The sequence below is a fragment of the Meles meles genome, chromosome 2 (genome assembly GCF_922984935.1).
Source record: "Meles meles chromosome 2, mMelMel3.1 paternal haplotype, whole genome shotgun sequence".
NCBI lineage: Eukaryota > Metazoa > Chordata > Mammalia > Carnivora > Mustelidae > Meles > Meles meles.
In genome coordinates, this window is record NC_060067.1 from 113450955 (window position 1) to 113464678 (window position 13724).

The following is a 13724-nucleotide window of genomic DNA, read 5'->3' on the forward strand; positions in this document are numbered from 1 at the left end:
ATATTAAAAAGACAATTAACAGATAGCAACTCCAAAGCAAATTAGTTATCAGAATTACCTGACAAGAATTTCAATGCAACCACTAAAAATATTTCAGTGAAATATATTTCAGTGAACAATTACAAACACTATTGAAATAAGGTGAAAAGATAGAAAATTTCAAAAAAACAGTAGAAGGTTAAAAAAAAAAGAACAAAATGAAAATTATGGATTAAGTTTTAAGACAAACCCACAAAAACCAATCTAAAAATTTCGCTGGATATGGTCTCTAGCAGAACAGAGATGACAGAAGAAAGAATCAATAAATTTGGAGACCAATCAATAAAAGTCACCCAATCTGAGCAACAGAAAGAAAATACATTTAAAATAAAAAATGAACAAAGCTTCAGGGACATTTAGACAATAAAGAAGATCTAAAAGTTATGTTGTTAAAGTTTCAGAAGAAGAGAAAAATGTCAGCCTCAAGAAATATTTGAAGTAGTGACTAAAAACTTCCCAAATTTGGCAAGAGGTACAAGCTTTCATATTCGAGAAGATTAATAAGTCTTAAGAACTAGAAAACCACACCAAAAGACATCATAATCTGATTTCTGAGAACTAAAAATAAAGAAAAATAATCTTGAAAACAGCTAGTACAATATGACACATTACCTACAAGGGAACAACAAATCAGATGATAATGGTCTTCTCATCTGAAACCATGAAGGCCAGAAGGAATTGGCAAAACATTTTTCAAGTGCTGAAAGGAAAGAACTTCAAACCAGAACAAATTTCTATATACTTCAGCAATGAATGGGAAATAAAGACATTTTTCAGATGAAGATAAATAAGAGAATTTATTGCCAACAGACCAGACTAGCCATATAGCTCTTGGAAGTTCTTTGGTCAGAAAGGAAATGACAAAGGAAACATAATATCAGGGAGGGCAACAGGGTTATAGAATGTTCTTTGTTTAATAGAATGTAAAAATAGGGGTATGTGTAAGAGACTATTCTCATTTTGAGTATTTAAAATTAAAGTCTTTTAAAGACTTAGAACTGCTCTGTCCAGTACACACACTGGTCATATGTGTCTATCAAGCACTTGAAGCTACTCTGAGTGGAGATGTGCTACATATATAAAATAAACCTTAAATTTCAAAGTTCTAGTACAAAAGGTATAAAATATTCAATTAATGCTTTTGTTAGTTATATGTTGAAATGATAATATTTTGGATATATAGGATTAAATAAAATAAGTTATTAAAATTGAAATTAATTTCTTTTTTTTTCTTTTTATTTTTTTAGTGTGGATACTACAAAATTTCAAATTACATGTGTGGGTTCCATTGGAGATTTGTGTTGTATTTTTTATTGGACATTGCTAATCTAAAGGGCTTGTCAGTCACATTCTTTCATGAATCACTACTGGAAAATGCCCTTCAGAGACAGAAATTTTAGACTAGCAGAACAATAAACCACAATCCTTTGTTCAAACATATTGATATATTTAAATAACTTTTGGTACAAAATCTTAGAAGAGTGCAGTTTCAGGAGAATGCTATAAAGGACTATTCACTAGGCATGTACATTATCTTTTTTATTTAAATTCAACTAATTAACATACAGTGTATTATTAGTTTCAGAGGTAGAGTTCAGTGATTCATCAGTCTTATATAATACCCAGTGCTGATTACAATCATATGCGCTACTGAATGTCCATCACCCAACTCCCTATCCTCCCATACCTCTTCCCTCCAGTAGCCCTCAGTTTGTTTCCTATGATTAAGAGTCTCTTACCATTTGTCTCCCTCTCTGATTTCATCTTTTTTCCCTCCCTTCCCCCATGATTCTCTGTTTTATTTCTTAAATTCCACACATTAGTGTGGATGATAATTGTATTTGATATGATAATTGTATTTCTCTGATTGACTTATTTCATTTAGCATAATGCCCTCTAGTTCCATCCACATCATTGTGAAAGGCAAGATTTCATTTTTTTGATGGCTGAGTAGTACTTCATTGTGTATATATACAACATCTTCCTTATCCAATCATCTCTCGGTGGGCATCTGGGCTCTTTCCATACTTTGGCTATTGTGGACATTGCTGCTATAAACTTTGGGGTGTAGGTGCTCCTCCATATCAGTTATTTGTACCTTTGGGATAATATGTATTAGTGCAATGCTAGGTTGTAGGGTAGCTCTATTTTCAACTTTTTGAGGAATGTCCATACTGTTTTCCAGAGTGGCTGCACCAGTTTGCATTCACACCAACAGTGTAAGAGGGCCCCCCTTTCTCCATATCCTTGCCAACATCTTTTTTTTTTTCCTGACTTGTTAATTTTAGCCATTTTGACTGGTGAGGTGGTACATCATTGTGGTTTTCATTTGTATTTCCCTGATGCCAAGTGATATAGAGCATGTGTCTTTTTGCAACTCATATCTCTTCTTTGCAGAAATGTCTGTTCATGTCTTCTGCCCCTTTTTTGATTGGATTATCTGTTCTTTGAGTGTTGAGTTTGATAACCTCTTTATAGATTTTGGATACTAGCCTTTTATCTAATAAGATATTTGAAAGTATTTTTTCCCATTCTGTCTGTTATCTTTTGGTTTTGTTGACTGTTTCCTTTGCTGTGCAAAAGCTTTTTATCTTGATGCAGTCCCAATAGTTCATTTTTGCCTTTGTTTCCCTTGCCTTAGGAGAAATGTTTAGCAAGAAGATGCTGTGGCTAAGGTCAAAGAGGTAACTGCCTGTGTTCTCCTCCAGGATTTTGATGGATTCCTGTCTCACATTTTGGTCCTTCATCCATTTTAAATCTATTTTTCTGTGTGGTATAAAGAAATGGTCCAGTTTCATTCTTCTACATGTAGCTGTCCAATTTTTCCAACACCATTTGTTGAAGAGACTGTCTTTTCTTTTTTTTTTTTGGATATTCTTTTCCACTTTGCTCAAGATTTGTGTGTGTGTGTGTGTGTGTTTTTAAAGATTTTATTATTTATTTGTTTGACAGACAGAGATTACAAGTAGGCAGAGAGGCAGGCAGAGAGAGGGGGGGAAGCTGGCTCCCTGCTGAGCAAAGATCCTGATGCGGGGTTCGATCCCAGATCCCTGGGATCATGACCTGAGCTGAAGGCAGAGTCACCCAGGTGCCCCAAGATTTGTGTGTTTACATGTATAATTTTTAATCCTCTAGTAACTATAGTAAAAACATTAAAAAGAAACAGTTTAAATTAATTGTAATAGTATATTTTATTTAACTCAAAATATTCAAAATATTACAATTTAAATATGCAATCAATATAAAAAATATTTTTTTCCTGCTTCATCAAAGATTAGTTGACCACAGAATTGAAGGTCCATTTCTGGATTCTCTGTTATGTTCCAACGACCTATGTGTCTACCTTTGTGCCAGTACCATACTATCTTGATGATTACAGCTTTGTATTATAGCTTGAATTCCAGAATGTGTGACATCACCAGCTTTGGTTTTCTTTTTCCACATTCCTTTGGCTATTTGGGATCTTTTCTGGTTCCATACAAGCTTTTGGATGGTGTGTTCCAGCTATGTGAAAAATGCTGATGGTATTTTGGTAAGGATTGTATCAAATGTGTAGATCACTTTGGGTAGCAGAGACATTCTAACAATACATGTGCAATCCATGAGCATAGAATGTGTTTCCATTTCTTTGTGGAAAGTTTTTCCATTTTTTTGTGGAATTTCTTTCATAAGTGTTTTATAATTTTCTTAGTACAGATCCTTTGCCTCTTTAGTTAGTTTTATTCCTAGGTATCTTATGGTTTGTGGTGAAAATGTAAATGAGGTCAACTCCTTAATTTCTCTTTCTTCTATTTCATTGCTAGCATACAGCAATGCAACTGATTTCTGTGCGTTGACTTTACAACCTGCCACTATATCCTGCTGAATTCATGTGTGAGTTCTAGTCATTTGGGGGTAGAGTCTTCTGGGTTTTCCATATAAAGTATCACATCATCTGTAAAGAGTGAATCTTCTTTGCCAATGCAGATGCCTTTTATCTTTTTGTTGTCTGATTGCTGATTGCTGAGGCTAGGCTAGCTGAGGCTAGCACTATGTTGAACAAGATAGTGAGAGTGGACATCCCAGCTATGTTCCTGACCTTAGGAGAAAAGCTTTCAGCTTTTCCCCATTGAGAATGATATATGCTGTGGGCTTTTTGTATTGATATTTGTTCCCTCTATCCCTACACTGTGAAGAGTTTTAATCAAGAAAGGATGTTGTACTTTGTCAAATGCTTTTTCTGCATCTAACAAGAGGATTACATAGTTCTTGTCCTTTCTTTTATTAATGTAGAGTATCACATTGATTTTTAGATGTTGAACCACATTTGCAGCCCAGGAATAAATCCCACTTTATCATGGTGAAAAATCATTTTAATGTACTATTGGCTAGTATCTTGGTGAGAATGTTTGTGTCCATGTTGGTCAGGAATATTGGTCTATAATTCTACATTTGGGTGGGGTCTTTGTCTAGTTTTGTGACCATGTAAATGCTGGCCTCATAAAAAGAGATTGGAAGTTTTTCTTCCATTTCTATTTCTTGAAACAACTTCAGAGAATAGGTAATTCTTCTTTAAATGTTTGGTAGAATTCCCCTGGGAAGCCACCCAGTCCTGGACTTTTGTTTATTGGGAGATTTTTTATTACTGCTTTAATTTCCTTGCTGGTTATGTGTCTGTTCAGGTTTTCTATTTCTTTCTATTTCAGTTTTGGTAGTTTATACATTTCTAGGATTGCATCCATTTCTTCCAGGTTGCCTATTTGTTGGCATATAGTTGCTGGTAATATGTTCTTACAAATGTTTATATCTCATTAGTGTTGGTTGTGAGCTCTCCTCCTTCACTCATGATTTTATTTATTTATTTCCCTTTCCTTTTTGATAAATCTGCCCAGGGGGTAATCAATCTTATTAATTCATTCAAAGAACTAGGTCCTAGTTTCATTGATCTGTTCTACTGTTCTTTTGGTTTTTATTTCAATGATTTCTGATCTAATCATCATTTCTCTTCTCCTGCTGGGATTAGGCTTTACTTGCTGTTCTTTCTCTAGCTACTTTAGGTGTAAGGTTAAGTTGTGTATTTGAGGTCTTTCTTGTTTCTAGAGGAAGGCGTGTATTGTTATATACTTCCCTCTTAGGTCCATCACTGCTGCATCCCAAAGATTTTGAACAGTTATGCTTCATTTTCATTTGTTTCCATGATTTTTAAAAAATTCTTCTTTAATTTCCTTGTCGACCCACTTATTCATTAATAGGATGCTGTCTAGCCTCCATGTTTTTGAGTTCCTACCAAATTTCCTCTTGTATTCGAGTTTAAGTTTCAAAACATTGTGGTCTGAAAATATGCAAGGAATGATCGCAGTCTTTTGATTTCAGTTGAGACCAGATTTGTGAACCAGGATGTGATCGATTCTGGAGAATGTTCCATGTACACTAGAGAAGAATGTGTATCCTGTTGCTTTAGGATGAAATACTCTGAATATATCTGTAAAGTCCATCTGTTCCAGTGTGTCATTCAAAGCCCTTGTTTCCTTATTGATCTTCTACTTAGATGATTTGTCCATTGCTGTGAGGGGGGTGTGTTAAAGTCCCCTACTAGTATTGTATTGTTATCAACATGTTTCTTTAATTTTCTTCTTAATTGGCTTATATAATTGGCTAGTCTCTTGTTAGGGGCATAAATATTTACAATTATTAGAACTTCTTATTGGATAGACCCTTTAATTAATTAACCTTGACTTTTTATTACAGTCTTTGGTTTAAATTCTGATTTGTCTGATATAAGGATTGATACCCCAACTTTCTTTTGATGTCCATTATCCTGGTAAATGGACATTTTCTATCTGGAGGTGACTTTGGATATAAAATGAGTTTCTTGCAGACAGCACAGGAATCGGTCTTGCTTTTTATCCAATCTAATACCTTGTGCCTTTTGATTAGAGCATTTAGCTCATTTATACTCAGAGCAACTATTGAAAGATTCAACTTTAGTGCCATTGAAAAAATATGGAACACTAACAAATTTGTGTGTCATCCTTGCACAGGGGCCTTGCTAATAATCTTCTCTGTATTGTTCCAATTGTAGTATATGTGCTGCTGAAGTGAGCACTAGGCATGTAAATTATCTTAAGTTAGGTGTCTTACACAGGAGAAAGAGTTGCTGACTAAATACAGGCCTTGTCTTAAAAATCTTTTTGGTCAAGATTTTATATTGGGATAACCTCTAAAAACACCATTGCAGTCTATAGCTTAAAACTGTCAAGGAGAAAAGGAGGGGAAATACAAAGAGCTTTCTCAAATGAAAAGGAGTAAAAGATAAATAGACAAATAGAAAATAAAGGAAAAGGATTACAAACAAATTGCAGAATGACATGTTGAAAGTGAATATAAATATAAAAGTGACAGAAAAATGAACCCACCTATTAAGAGACAGAGCATATCAAGTAGGGGTAAAAAACCAATAATCATGCAAAAGCATTTCAACTTCACTTAAATAAATGCAAATGGAAAAATCAATGAAATACCATTTTACATATTAAATTGAAAAAATATGGTCAAGGTTATCAAAAGTCAACTTGCTTAAACAGTAGTGGTGAGAATTGAAATTGTTATACCCTTTTAGAAGGGAAATTTGATAAAAGCCTGTCATTACAATGTAATATATAATACTAAAAATCAGATTTTACATGAATGTCCAACAATGGAAAATTATTGAATAATTGATTGTACATCTGTGCTGTTAAATATTAGACAGCCATTAAAATCAAGTTTTCAAATACATGTACTAAGATGAAAAGTGCTTAAAACTTAAGAGAATAAAGTATGATCTGCAACTGAATCACAAGACTGTTAAGAAAACAATACATTTAGGGGCACCTGGGTGGCTCAGTTAGTTTAGTGTCTCCCTTCAGCTCAGGTAATGATCTCAGGGTCCTGAGATCAAGCCCCACATCAGGCTCCCTGCTCAGCGAGAACTCTGCTTCTTCTTCTGCCCCTCCCCACACTCATGTGAACATTTTTTTCTTTCTCTCTCTCTCAAATAAATAAATAAAATCTTAAACAAAAAAAGAAAACTATGCATTTAATTAATATACATAAGTGTGTTCGCCTTTTAGAGCTGGTGTAATACAATATTAAAATAAAAATATCTTAATTTATTTTCTGCCAACAATCAAGAAAAGAGATACTTACATTCTAAAATGAAATGTGGGACCATCGTGTGGAACTTACAAAAGGAGACTGTGGAAAACCACTTGTTTTCAACCCTCTCATTCACAACAAGAAGGGAAGTAGAAGATTGAAAGTTGTTGGTAGAGTGTTTGGTGTGCTGCTATGCATGGCATCCATTCACTCGCCACCCCAAGGAAGGAGAATGGGTGAAATTCTCCCTTCACCTGAACTAAAGAGAGAGGACAATGAGAAAACAAGTCATGGAGCTTAGTATTTGTTGCCTGCAGTTGGTGTACATGGTGGACAGATGTCTGAATGACCTTGAGAAATTTAAGGATGAGTAATTCCCTGACAGTTTCCTGTTCCCCAGATCATAATGAAATTTCTCTGTTTAGCTACTACTTAAGTTTCTCTTTAAAAAGATGGGATGGTGGGGTTTCTGGGTGGCTCAATTGATTAAGCACCAGACTCTTGTTTTTGCCTTAGGTCATGATCTCCAGATCGTGAGTTTGAGCCCTGCATTGGGCTCTGCACTTGGCACAGAATCTGCTTGATATTCTCTCTCCCTCTCCATCTGCCTCTCCCCTTCTCACCCTCTCACTCTTTCAATATCTCTCTCTCAAATAAATAAGTAAATAAAATATTTTTTAAAAAGAGAGAGAGAGAGGGAAAGGTTTTCTCTGAAGACCTACTGCAGTCTTTCTACAATAATACTAATGTGTATTCAAACTATGGTTTATTCCTTAATATCTCAATGTAATACATTAAACAATTTTTTGCTCTTACATATTATTTTAAATTTTAAGTCACACTAACCAAAAAAACAGTGTATTAAAGAGGTTTATTTTTTTTCATCTGTAGTTAATATAGTTGGGTCAGAAAACAGGGTTAGGCACTGGGGAGGGGACTCTAATCATATATGCACAGAACTAATGCTGCATAGGGTTCATTTACGTTCTCTAAATACACTTAAAATTATGAGCACATGAACATTTAGACACATTATTTATATATTCTTTAACTTCTTTTTACTCATAAAATTATCAAGTATTTTTAGAAATTTACCATAAAAATGTATTTTATAATATTATTTGTTATCCTTCAGTGAAAAAATTTTGGCAATTTTTCCTGTAAGAAATCTTCAATTTGGGAGGCATGCATTCCTGGACAATGATAAAGACTTGCTTTAAGACTTTTGCTGTAATTTTTCTAATTTATAAAAATGCCCAATCTCCTTCATAAGAGTATTATAATGTAATTAATCACTCGACTCATTGAGAATACAAAGTGCTAGATCAGTGTGAAAATTTTTCAGTCATAGTTTTTTCTGTCACCAGAAATGTGGATCTACACATTAATTTTTACTTAACTCTCATAGATTAAAGAGATTTTTATTTTTTTAAAGATTTTATTAATTTATTTGACAGAGAGAGATCACAATTAGCAGAGAGGCAGGCAGAGAGAGAGAGGGAAGCAGGCTCCCTGCTGAGCAGAGAGCCCAATGCGGGACTCGATCCCAGGACCCTGAGACCATGACCTGAGCCAAAGGCAGTGGCTTAAGCCACTGAGCCACCCAGGCACCCCCGATTAGAGAGATTTTTAATATAAATATTAAAAACTATGATCTGAATTGGTAGTGTCACCAGTGGTGTCATTTTGGTGATGGGGAGTATATAATTGACTGTCATAAGAGAAAGTATGCACAGAGAAATTCTCTTTAAATTCTTCATAGTGTTTTCATGAATGAGATGGGATCCAGTAGTTAACACATAAATATTATGACTGAACTAGTAAAAAAACAAATATAAGAAGATGAGATGTCCAAGATGACATATGTTGACAATATAAAACAAGTGTATGGGGGCGCCTGGGCAGCTCAGTGGTTTGAAGCCTCTGCCTTCAGCTCAGGTCATGGTTCCAGGGTCCTGGGATCGAGCCCCACATCGGGCTCTCTGCTTGGCTGGGAGCCTGCTTCCTCCTCTCTCTCTGCCTGTCTCTGCCTGCTTGTGATCTCTCGCTATCAAATAAATAAATAAAATCTTTAAAAAAAAAAAAACAAAAAAACAAGTGTATGTGTCTATGAGTGTGTTTGTGCTTGTGTGTCTGTGGGGAGAAAGAGAGACACCTAAAGTGTGGTAGACAAAATTCCAAAATGGCCCCCAAGATTCCTGTCCCATGGTGTATTTACCCTGTATATGTTCTTCCTGAGTGTAGGTAGGACTTATGAGCATGAGGGGATAATCACTTCCATGATTTGGTTACATTATATAAGACATTTATAAAGCCCACTGGAAAGATTCTCATGCTGACTTTGAAGGGTTAAGTTGTCAAGGCTCTGAGGAGAATCAGTCTCCTACCTTTTCCCAGTTTTTAGAGGCCACCTAATTCTTTAGCTAGTGACCGTTTTCTCCACCTTCAAAAGCAGAGTGAGTCAAGTCCTTCTTACATAGAATCACTCTAACCTCCTATTTTCACTCTTGCTCCACATTTAAAAATCTTTATGATTACACTGGACACAGTCAAATAATCCAGAAAAGCTCTCAATTTTAAGGTCAGCTGATTAACAACTTTAATTCCATTTGTGACTTTAATTTTCCTTCACCAGGTTATGTAACACACTCGAAAATTCCAATGATTAGGGCATGGATATCCCTAGGAATTATTGTTTTGGTTATCTACTATCTCAACAAAAAACAGGTATTACGATCATGAAAGAATGACAACACAAACACTTCAATTTGGGGGGTTTATTCTAAAATCTTAATCACACTGCTAGGATAAATTTTTTAAGATTTTATTTATTCATTTGAAAGAGAGAGAGCATGAGCAGGGGGGAAGAGGAGTGGCAGAGACAGACTCCCCACTGAGCAGGGAGCCTGACCTGATATGGGGCTTGATCCCAAGACCCTGGGATCATGACCTGAGCTGAAGTCAGATGCTTAACTGACTGAGCCACCCAGGTGCCCCTAGCATAAATATTAAGAAAATTTGTAAGTTACTAAAACACCAAAACTAAACTTTCTTTTTTCTTTTTTTTAAAGTATTCTTACAAGATTTCTTTTTTTTTTTAATATTTTATTTATTTATTTGACAGACAGAAATCACAAGTAGGCAAGGAGGCAGGCAAAGAGAGAGGAGGAAGCAGGCTCCCTGCCAAGCAGAGAGTCTGATGTGGGGCTCGATCTCAGGACCCCGGGATCATGACCTGAGCCGAAGGCAGAGGCTTTAACCCACTAAGCCACCCAGGCGCCCCAAAACTAAATTTCTTAATCTATATTGATTCTCCTACAATGTACAGTTTTTAATAAGTTAAAGCAATATTACAGGTAAAAAACAATGTTAATGTAAACTTTAATAGAGATGAAATATATTTAAAATTCAACTACTGTTTATTCAATTTTATTATCTTCCAATTGATTGTGTACGTTAGTAATATAGCCAAAGGCTCTCTTTATTGCTCAGGATAATAAGGAATATTGACAGGTTCATGTTTTATTAAAATATTCCCTTTTTTCATTGAAAATGTTACTAAGATATAACAAAATTATCACTAAGCTATCTAAATGAAAAGTCAAATAAACCATTAATCTTGATTCTTTAAAATAAAGATAAAATACTGACAGTAACTTAATGTAATACATTCAATAATTTTTTGAACAATTTTAATGACAGTAAAAAGAGTAGTGTCACTTTATTAAAAAAACCTCTCCAATAAAAAAGTCAATTCTGCTTTACATTATCATTAATGATATTCATCATTTTGTAAAACTATCAATCTATAATTTCCAGGACCTGTTAGAAAATTTTTGTTTAGTCAACATTATCAAATACATATTCATGATCTCTTAAAACTTGGTTTGTCTACTCTGTCCACTAATTTAACTATATTCATCATACCTCATGGGCAATACCAGATCTAGTTCAAAGAATATTCCATGATAAACATGCCCATGAAATAAGCAAACAAATCCCTTGGTGAAAACAAATTGTACAATGGGATTTCTGCTCTAGAAAGGGTAAAATATGTGTTATCTCAAGGAAAGAAATACATACAATCAACTCAAGAAATCCCTGTGGTCCTAGCCATAGGCAAATAAGAATTATCTATCGATCTTTGGATATATCTAAATAATATATAATATCTAAAATATTTTCAAAGAAATGAAACTTACTTCAGATTGAATACTCCAGACTAGGTGGGGGAGAGAAGAAATGTTACGAGATCGTTATAACTTAAAATATACAAGTACTATCTCAGAGGAAGAAAGATCTGTACAGTAAGACTGCAATCATTATAATGAATGCTCTTCGTTTATAATTTCTGATGAATGCAGCATGGATTTTTGTTTGCATATTTGTTTGGTTGCCTTTTTATTTTCAATATTGCATTATGCCTCTTTGCTGTATTAATGCAGATTTGGAATTTAAAAATACCTTTAGACATTACATCAAGGCACTTTAAATCTAGAGCTTGGCCAGACTAAACAATTGTGTAGAGTTACAGTTCTCAGAGCAATTACTACTATAGCCTCTTCTGTGTTCAACAAGTATCAGGTTTTGAGCAACGTACTGATGCTTGTAGGATCAGCAAGCAAGTTTCCCTTGTAGGATCCAGCAAGCAAGTAGCAAGTGCTACTCCCTCTTCAGAATGGATGGGTTTATCATGGCAATAATATATATACACACACATATATATATATATTCTCTTAAGATCTCCCTGTGTATAAATAGGTATGCAGTTCTATAAATTAAAGATGGTTGGCAAATCCTAAATCAGGTAGTCCTTTCCAGAACTTCTAAGAAATTGAGTTATCCAGAAATTCCAAGTGTTATTCTAGTCCTCTGTAAGTCCCAAGCTAATATAATAGCATCCCAACAAACAAGTTCCTTGGTTTAGAGTTTTCAATAAACCCCTGGGATAAAATAAAATAAAATAAAATGTTTTATTACATCTTACTTATTGTGTTCCCACGAGTGGGAGTGATTTCCTAAGGACAATTTTTAATCCCACTTAAATTTATAGAGTAATACTAGTTTATTACGTGCATTAAATGAGAACGTACACCAAAAAACACCTAGCTTGTAGCTATTGTAAATAATAGATACTGAATAAATGCTGTGAATTTAAACCAAATCTACCACATATCTGATGATGTATGTTAAATAAATATGTACATCCTGGGCAACACCAGATCTAGTTCAAAGAATGTTCGAAAACAAACGTGTCCATGAAATAAGCAAAGAATTTAGCATATTTCACAGTGACATGTGTTTGGGTTAAAAATGTTTAGCCAGAGTCCATAGTCTCTCATGGTTCATCTCCCCTTCCAGTTTCCCTCAACTCCCTCTCCTCTCCACCTCCCCATGTCCTCCATGTTATTTGTTATGTTCCACAAATAAGTGAGGAACCAGGTGGTGGGTAATAGGGAGGGCACGTACTGCATGGAGCACTGGGTGTGATGCCAAAACAATGAACACTGTTATGCTGTAAATAAAAAAATAAAAATAAATAAATAAATTTAAAAAAAAAAGAAGTAAAAAAAAAAATGTTTAGCCACAAAATCCTTGACATAAAATATCAACCCTATTACATAAAATATGCTTAACGTTTGCTGTGGCTTGAACTATTTCCTCTCAAAATTCAAATGTTGAAGCCTTAACTGCCAGTATTACTGCTTTTAGAAACTGGACCTGGAAGGAGTTAAGTGAGATTAAATCAGTCATAGGGGTAGAGGTCCTGATCCAATGGTATTAGTGTCCTGATAAGAATAGATTCCAGAACACTCTCTCTCTTTCAGTCTCTCTCTCATGTTGTGCACACCTAGAGGAATGGCCAAGCGAAGATCCAGCAAGAAGGCAGTTATCTGCAAGCCAGGAAAAGAGCTCTCACCAGAAACTGAGGCCTACTAAACCTTAAACTAGGACATCTAGTCTCCAGAAATAGTAGAAGTAAATTTCTGTTGTTTAAGCCACCTGGTCTGTGCTATCTTGTTATGGCAACTCAAGCTAACTAATCCAGGTTGCAAGTCACTACTTGATTCTTGAAACCACACACACACACACACACAACCATCTCAAATTTTGCCCCATTTATAATCTTTCTATATGCGTTAAGTCATTTTTAATTCCATTTTAAACACGATTTTCTTAGTAATACTTTATGGGCTTTTTCTTACCTTCATCTTGGGATTTCCCATGTTCTGCTCTAGCTCTATGGGTGGTATTACTGTGTTGGGTTTTTTTTGTTTTTTTTTTTTTGTTTTTTTTGCCTCTACCCTAGTTCATTTTCCCAAAGCAGCCCTATAGCTTATTCCAACAATGTCAAATGCTTTTAGAGAAAATTCTTTTTTTTTTTAAGGTTCTATTTATTTATTTGAGAAAGATGCAGAAAGAGAAGGAACACAAGCAGGGGGTGGGAGTGGAAGAAGCAGTCTTCCCACTGAGCAGGAAGCCTGATGTGGGGATCCATCCCAGGACCCTGAGATCATGGCCCAAGCTGAAGGCAGACACCTAACGACTGAGCCACCCAGGCACTCCTC

The 13724-nt window shown here is 35.0% G+C and overlaps 1 non-coding gene across 1 annotated transcript; it reads right to left on the minus strand.

The window, feature by feature from the left end:
- Positions 1-6014: 6014 nt before the first annotated feature.
- On the minus strand, positions 6015-6124 carry LOC123937756. Its single transcript, XR_006817554.1, has one exon. It is a non-coding gene; the product is annotated as a U6 spliceosomal RNA (small nuclear RNA).
- Between the last annotated feature and the right edge of the window lie 7600 nt (positions 6125-13724).